Here is an 8940-nt window from a genome sequence, read left to right as displayed (position 1 = left end):
TGGTTTGATGAAAAAAAAACTATATTACCCCATGGCTTGAACAGCTTGTATGTTGCCACAAAATTCCAGATTGAGATACTCCTATTCTTTTTTAAATTAAATAGTTGTGAGACATTAGAAAACTTTTACTATATGTCCAGTGGTATAGGATCAAGAAAGTGTTATTCATTTAAGGTCCATTTCCCTTATCTCAGGTGGGGAAAACTCTGAGGTTTCTGTTATGGCGCTTTCTCCACAGTTAATCAACAAGAGAAGGGACTTTCTTGTAGAATAAAGTATGAGCTGATATCCCACCTTTGTGGATCTCTGGTCTGCAAGTACAGAAGTCTATGACCTTCATAGCAGATTCCTCTCTTCAACTGAAATACATTTCCACTTAGACCTCTATGGAGCAATCAGGAACGGTTTTATCCCTTTTTCCTGCTCTGAGACTTATTCGCAGTTCACACAGAGACCTTTGGCTCTCTAAAATGTATACTGCACAGCCTGTGGAGAGGGATGATGTGTCCAGAAAGAGAACTAAGCCGTTTTTCCATAAAGGAAGGGAAAATCCATGGCTGTGACTCGCTTCTGAATGAGGATCTTGACTGGGGTCTCTTTTTCTTAACTGTTCTGTACAGCCAGTGAAGAAAGTCCTTTCGCATATGAATCAGGGGCCTTTGTCCTTTTCCTTTGCTTTAGCAGTGGCAAACAAAAGGATTTCCACATTTTTAAATGATAGCTTTTGTGAAAGGTGCTTCATTAATAGTCACAGACATGTAAGCCTACAGAGAGCAAGAGTTGAATCAGGCATTGGCAATGCCAATGTTCTTAGACTACTGTGGTAGTTATCGCCTAATACAGTTCTTGAAGGACTTTGGGGCCAGTCCTGCTTCTGTTGAATTTGGTAGTAATATGTTGCTTTACTTTAATGCAGTTTTCACAGCCAGTGTGCTGCGGCACAACAGTATGCCATCAGAAATTAACAGGTGTGCTGTGGAATTTTGCCAAGGCAATGAGCTACAATGAGCTACAGTAGGTATGAGGATGGGGAATGCCTTAACAAGTGTGCCGCAGAAATTTTTTATTAATGTAAGTGTGCCTTGGGCTGGGAAAGGTTGGGAAACACTGCTTTAATGGAAGTAAGATGTATAATAATGAAAGTCATTCAGTATTCATAGCCATGTTTGGCTGGTCTCTTGAAGGTATCACACAGCTATACCAACTAGAAGTGAGTGAAAGGTTTGAAAGATTTAACTGCAATTTTGTAAACTATTTTAAAGAATATTGAATCAATTTAGTTTCATCTGTTTTCAGTATTTCACCATGTGGAGGTATTCTTTACTCCAGGCACTCCTTTATTCCACAATTATTGACATATCTTTTATTTGGCTTTTTTATGTCCTCATGAGTTCCTTATGTCCTCATCATGAGTCAGGCTCAGAAATTACTGACCTCTCAAACTGACTGGAAAATTCCACACAGTATGTGCTAATTTGTGCCATGAGTGTTGGAAGAAGACTTTTATAAATTAAATTTAAAATAATTTATTATTTTACATAACATTTTCCCATATTTTTAAATGCTTAAAATATGACTAACTCAAAATGGAATTGTGCTAGGTTATCACAAGGCATTCACGTGGCCATGGAACTGTTTTCAAGTTTGTAGCAAAGAGGCATGCAAGCTGTGCAAAAAATTGCAATTATATTGTACAAAATAATATCATTATTATTTAGAATGATGCATGTGCATGTTTATTTACTATTCACATTCTTTTTTTTTGTGGTTAAAAGTGCCCCCTGGAAGAGACCATGTAAGAGAAATTCAGCCCTAAAATGAAAGTTTAAGAACATTAGAATCAGTTGAAAGAGAAAATTTGGATTGGGAACATTTACTCTGTTGTAATTATTTTCCACTTGCTAAGTGCTATAGGTGGCCATGTTCGCATGTGTTTAGTGTTTATGTAACAAGTGCTGGGTGGATGGGAGACTCTGGGGCTGCAGCGTGGAAACACCATGCAGCTGGAATTTTCCGCACAAGGTCTCTCAAGGGGAAGTCCAGGGCCTGTCAATAATGTGACAGTCGCCGCTTCGGGCCAATGAGAAAGCGCCACATGTAATTAGACCGCCCTGCATCACAGAGAGTATAAAAAACATCGCGTTGTGAACTTTGGGGTCTTTGCGTGCCCGACAGAACGTACCCTATGGATCGAATCGACTCGGAGCAACCTTCAGCCTGGCCAGCCGGAGGGGAGGACGCCAGACCCACCTGATCCCGGCGACCCTTCCCGGAGATACAACACCAGTGTGAGTGGGTGCTCACTGGTGCACCCAGCATAGTTGATTTTGTTTTGTTTAACCCTTATTAATAAAATTAAGCCTGACCTTTAAGGCGAGCGTGATCTGCGTAAGCCCGACTATCAAAAGATCCTGTCCACATACTCAACCTTAATTTCAATGACTTAAGGAGATTAGCTGGGGAGAGACTGAGGTCCCATAGGGGAGGGGAGTTGGGAGTCCAAGAAGAGTGGTTGTTTCTTAAGGAGACGATCTTCCAAGCTCAAAGGGTGGCAATCCCAACAAGGGGCAAAGGAAGCAAGAGTGCTCAAAAGCTCCCTTGGCTAACAAAAAGCATGCAGGAACGTCTCAAGGCTAAAAAGGAGGCGTACACCCAATGGAAGGGAGGAGCCATCATCAGGGAGGACTATATAGCCATTGCTCGGGGTTGTAGGAGGGGCTGTTAGGAAGGATAAGGTGAAGATGGAACTGGGACTAGCAACCTGGGTCAAGGACAACAAGAAGTTCTTTTTCAAATACACAGGGGGAAAAAGAAGGTTCTTGGTAACGTAGGGCTTCTGCAGGACATGCTAGGAAGTCGGGTGGTCGCACCAGACATCAAAGCTAACTTATTTAACAACTTCTTTGCCTCCATTTTTCTGAGCAGGGACCAGATCAATCCCCCCATCATGATCCCTGACAGTCCCAGGGGAGGTGCAGCCACGCCCAGGGTTGGAGTGGACCTAGTTAGGGACCTCCTGGTGGGACTGGACATGTCTAAATCAGCAGGTCCTGACGATCTCCACCCCAGAGTGCTGAGACAATTAGCAGAGGTCATTGTGGATCCCCTGGCATGGCTTTATGAGCACTCACGGTGCTCTGGCAAGGTGCCAGAGGACTGGAAGAGGGCCAATTTGGTCCCCATTTTCAAAAAAGGGAGGAGGGAGGACCCAGGAAACTATAGGCCTGTTAGTCTTACCTCAGTCCTGGGGAAGCTCTTCGAGAAAATTATCCAGGAGCACATCTGCAAGGGACCAGCAGGGGAGTGTATGCTTAGGGGCAACGAACATGGGTTCATCAGTGGCAGGTCCTGTCAGACCAACCTGGTGGCCTTCTATGATCAGGTCACTAAATCCTTGGATGCAGGTATCATGGTGAACGTAGTCTTTCTGGACTTTAGAAAAGCCTTCAACGCTGTCTCTCACCCCATTCTCATGAAAAAGTAGGCAACTGTAGTGTTGATCCCTACATGGTCAGATGGGTCGCCAATTGGCTGGAGGGCCATACCCAGAGAGTGGTAGTGGATGGGTCTTTTTTGACCTGGAGGGATGTGGACAGTGGGGTTCTGCAGGGTTCAGTCCTTGGGCCCACACTGTTCAATATCTTCATCAGCGACTTGGACGAGAGGGTTTATAGCACCCTGTTCAAATTTGCAGGTGACACTAAGATGTGGAGGGAGGTGGGCATGCTAAAGAGGAGGGACAAGTTGCAATCAGATCTGGACAGGTTACAGAGGTAGGTGGATGAGAATAGGGTGGGTTACAATGCTGACAAGTGCAATGTACTGCACCTGGGGAGGAAGAACCAGCACCATACCTACAGGCTGGAGAACTCCTCTCTCACCAGCACAGAGGCAGAAAAGGATCTTGGAGTCATTATTGACTCAAAGATGAACATGGGCCACCAACGTGGGAATGCAGTCAGAAAGGCTAACTGCACCTTGTCATGCATCCACAGATGCATCACGAACAGGTCCAAGGAGGTGATACTTCCCCCCTGTGTGACCTTGGTCAGGCCCCAGTTGGAGTACTGCATCCAGTTCTGGGTGCTGCACTTCAGGAGGGATGTGGACAACATGGAGAGGGTCCAGGGGAGAGCCACTTGCATGATCAGGGGGCAGCAGGGCAGGTCCTATGAGGATAGGCTATGGGATCTGAACCTATTCAGCCTCCACAAGAGAAGGCTGAGGGGGGGATCTGGTGGCCGTCTATAAACTGGCCAAGGGAGACCAGCAGGCAATGGGAGAGTCCCTGTTCCTCCAAGCACTACTGGGAGTAACAAGGAACAATGGCCATAAGCTGACAGAGAGCAGATTCAGGCTGGATATCAGGAGGCATTACTTCACAGTCAGGGCGACTAGGATCTGGAACCAACTTCCAAGGGAAGCGGTGCAGGCTCCTACCCTGGGGGTCTTTAAGAAGAGGCTATATAGACATCTTTCTGGCGTTGTCTGACCCCAGCATTCTTTCCTGCCTGTGGCAGGGGGTCAGATTTGATGATCTGCCCAGGTCCCTTCCAACCCTACTACTAACTATGAATTAATTTAAACCAGATGAAGAAAAAAATCACAAGACACAGTAAATACTATGTGCCTCTTATGCACTAAATCTGTGTTGCTTTAGCTTTCTCTAAGCTGCTCTTTATCTCAGGCTTGTGTCCCGAAGTTGAGAGTTCCTCACTTATTACCTAGCCCTTTTATTTTTGGATCAAGCAGAAAATGCCACAATATTTCAAGGTCTGAATGATGCAATGAAGGCTGAAAAGTTTTACTTAACTACTGGTGTGCTTGTATGTCTGTATGCAAGTCACACTACACCTGTAAGCAATAGAAATTGTATTGTAGAGTTTATTTTGTACCATTTCAGCCTGTATTATTAGATTGTTAGTCCTTGTACAAAGGCAACCTGATGCCTGCACTGATATAAAATTGCAAATTTTAATTATACAAGTCCAACATTACAGACAAAAGAAAAGGGATATCTTTCAGTTAATGTAATTCTTCAGAAAAGTTCTTGAAGGTCAGGTGGGGGAATTAAGCTAAGGAAATGCAGTCTAGATGAAAGTATTGAACCATGGAACTTCATGCTCAAGGAAGCTCTTTCATGGCTGGATCCAGGATTTTAAAAAGGAGGGTGTGAGAGCAGCAATTAGTGCCACAGGGGTGACCACACTCCCCCACTCTTAGCCTTTGTATCTCCACTGGGGAGGGCAGACCACACTGCAAGAGTAGCAGCCAGGGACTTTTTTTAGGCTAGGGACAGACATCACACATAAACTAGTTTAAGTGATCAGAAACTGGTTTAAACCTGTAACAGAACAGATGTTCAGTGCACATAAACCAGTTTGAAAATGGCTGAAACCAGTTTGAGATAAACCTGGTTCAATGTAGTATCAGACTTAAATGATTTGTCTCAAACCAGCTTATGCAATCTCTGTCCCATACATCTTGCTGGTTTAAGTTAAATTAGAGTCCCCCAACATCCTGGCATGCTCTCAGGGCTGGGCGGGCCTCTCTGCTCCACAGCAGGGCTGGCTCCTCCCCTCTGCTCCCTGGGCAGAGCTCTGGCAGAGACTTGCAGGCACAGCAGGGTCTGCTGGCTTCCCCATGCCCTCCTTCCCCTGCCCCCTCACTATTCACTGCTTGAGCTGGGATCTCTTCCTCGTCTCTGCCACAGCATGGACCATAGCCAGCAGGTGGTATGCTAGCTAATAGGGCTGTGCGAAACAGGTCCTATTTGATTCGGATTTGGATTTGGTCCAAATCGGGGACAGTGATTCAATCTGTTGACTCAGATCACTATCCCTGATTCAATTCAACCAAATCCAAATCTGAAGATTCGATGCTGATTTGGCGAATCAGGGGTTTGGACACAGACACAGCTTTAAAAGTTTTTTCTACATACCTTGAGGTAACAGGTGCAGCTTATGATTGCTGCGGTGCTGGGGTGGATGGAGAGTCCCACAGGAGCCTGGGGTCCTCTCCAGCATGCTCGGCAGTGAACCCAGAAGTGGACCAGAAGTACTTCTGGTCCACTTCTGAGTCTGCCAGGGAGTGCTCTGGGCCTCCCCCCGCCCCCAAAACCCCACCAGCTCGGTGATCAGCCACAGGTGGACATCCGGTGACCCCCACCAGACCCACAAGCCAGGGGACTTGTGGGGAGGGCCCCCTGTGCAGTCCCTGGTGGACCAGGAAGTGGACCAGAAGTGCTTCTGGTCCATTTCTGGGTCTGCTGCCAAGCACACTGGGGAGCCCCCCATGCTTCTGTGGGACATTGCATTTGCCCCAGCACTGCAGCGTTCAAAGCCCCTGCTACTTAGAGGTATGTAGAAAAAGCATTTAAAGCTTTATCTACGTCTGAATCACTGAATCTGTTTGAATCCGTCCAAATCAATTTGGAGGGTTCTGAAATGAGTCAGAGAGATTAAAGGGTCCTCCGATTCAATTCAGATTTGGAGATTCAGCCACTGAATCAGGCCAAATCTCCACCGAATCGAATCAGGGACTGAAGCTTTGCACAGCCCTAATAGCTCCAGCAGAGACTCCAGTAAGGCACCAGCAGAGACTGCAGACACAGCAGGGTCCGCCTGGCTTCCTCCTGCCCTACACCCCTCACTGCTCAAGCAGGAAATCCACCCCCCTCTCTGCCTCCCTCCCATCTCCCACAGCACAGATGCCAGCCCCAGGGACCCTAGGCATGTGGTACACTAGCTAATGCTGAGAGGGGTCTGTACGTGCGTCTCTCCTGAATTTCACTGGTAAACAGAACAGTGACCACTTAGGGCTGTTTGGAACTAATCAATAGGTCAGCCAGTGAGCTGTTTAAGAAGTTTTAAGTAATGAGTCATTGTTTTGCTAATTGGTTGATAAAGATTGTTATCACTATCAGCTCCCAGCTGGTTTGCTTGACTTTCAGTTTGCTGCAGACAGTATGATGAAGCAGGGAGGGAGATTGAAAAGGTCCATATCACCAACAGATGCATGCAATGCATTCCTCCCACCCCCCTTGCCTCAGAGTGCTAGCCCTGGACTGGGGGCTGGCAACACTCCTGTCCCTTGAGCAGCCAGCAGGGAAAATCCTGGGACAGTGCTGGCAGGCCTCCCTAATGAGAGAGTCCTTTGGCCGTGCCCCGGTCAGCTCAGCTCCCTGCAGAAGGGAGGGGAGGGCTGCTCTAGTGCTAGAGCTTCTAGCCTGAGCCACTGCAGGTATGTGCCTGAATTCCTTCTGTCCAGAAAGAATATCTATCCGGTTTCAAACTAGTTCAGCCTAGTCAGGTTAGACTAACCTGCAAAGACTGAATTGATTCAGGCTTTTTGAATGTCTGCCCCTAGCCTTAAAGTCCCTGAATTAGGTAAGAATCACCCCCCACCCCCACTCTTGGCATTGTTTCCTCTTCCATTCTCCCTCTTCTCCTCTCTATTTATGCCTCTGGTTTCAGCAAGGGAAGACCTACCCACTGCTGCTACTGTCCCAACTGCTCCTGACCTGCTGAAGCCAGGGCTCAGGCTATGTTCAGGTGAGTGGATATACAGAGAAAGGGGCTCAGCCCAGGACAGTAGTTATAGCAGGACGACTGGGCTGGAGGGAGAGGGAAACTGCCTGCTATTATTGTCCTTGATTGAGCCTGGCTCCTAATGCAGGCCAGCTGGAGTGGGGCAGGAATGGCTCTTGGGCTTCCCTTGCTCTTGGGTTAACTGGGGTCAGTAGCACTTGCAGGGAAAGGGGGTAGTGGGAGGAGAGGTACGTCTGAGCATGGAGGAGAAGGGAGAGGGTGCTGAGAGTGGGAGGGGGGATTCTTACCTGCTTCAGGGACTTAAAAAATGTCCCCAGCTACTGCTCCTGTGCTGGGGTCTGTAACAGGGTTTCAATTACATCAACACCCTGGATCTGCCCCTGGGTTCTTTCCAGAGTCATAACAAGCAGTTTTTGCACTCTAGTCAGTGGGGATGGCTGAGGCAACTGTAGCTGCTGCTAGGCTGGCACTAACAACAGCCAGATCAGCACCAAGGGTCACTGTCACTTTTGCAGTCCCTCTAAATTGGTGCCTGTGGCTAGTGGGCCTTTTGCCCACTCCTAATTACACTACATAGATGCTTATTTGGGAAGAGGATTTCAGGTGGCATTCCTCAGGGGTCTGTCATGGGTTCATAGATTTCATAGACATTAGGGCTGGAAGGGACCTCAGAAGATTGAGTCCAGCCCCCTGCCCCAGAGGCAGGAAGTCAGCTGGGGTCATAGGATCCCAGCAAGAAAAGCATCCAGGTTTCTCTTGAAGGCATTCAAAGTAGGTGCCTGAACCACCTCCGGTGGCATCCCATTCCAGACCTAGGGGGCTTGGACAGTAAAGAAGTTCTTCCAGTCTGAAACGGTCTTGTAGGAGTTTATAACTCTTCAACCTTGTCATCCCTTGGGGCACTCTGGTGAACTAATGTTCCCCCAGGTCCTGGTGAACCCCCCTTATAAACTTATAGGTGGCCATCAGATTGCCCCTGAGCCTGCACTTTTCCAGGCTGAAGCGTCCCATAGCTCTCAGGCACTGCTGATCATTATAGTTTCATAGTTAGTAGGGTTGGAAGGGACCTGAGCAGATCAAGTCCAACCCCCTGCAATGGCAGGAAAGAGTACTGGGGCCAAATGACCCCAGCAAGGTGTACATCTTAAAGACCCCCAGGGTAGGAGCCAGTACCACTTCTCTTGGAAGTTGGTTCCAGATCCTAGCTGCGCCTCCTGATGTCTAATCTGAATTTACCCTCTGCCAGCTTGTGACTGTTATTTCTAGTCACAAGGAAAAAGCCAACCTATTAAATAGGTACTTTGCATCAGTTTTTCATCAGTCCCATGGGACGCCCATGCCTGCTATGGGACAAGGAGATCCGGGTGATGGGGATCCCCTACCCTCCATA

The sequence above is a fragment of the Crocodylus porosus genome, unplaced genomic scaffold (genome assembly GCF_001723895.1).
Source record: "Crocodylus porosus isolate Cpor-Errol unplaced genomic scaffold, CroPor_comp1, whole genome shotgun sequence".
Classification (NCBI taxonomy): Eukaryota; Metazoa; Chordata; order Crocodylia; family Crocodylidae; genus Crocodylus; species Crocodylus porosus.
The sequence above is the reverse complement of the archived record's forward strand: the minus strand, read 5'-3'. Positions refer to the sequence as shown.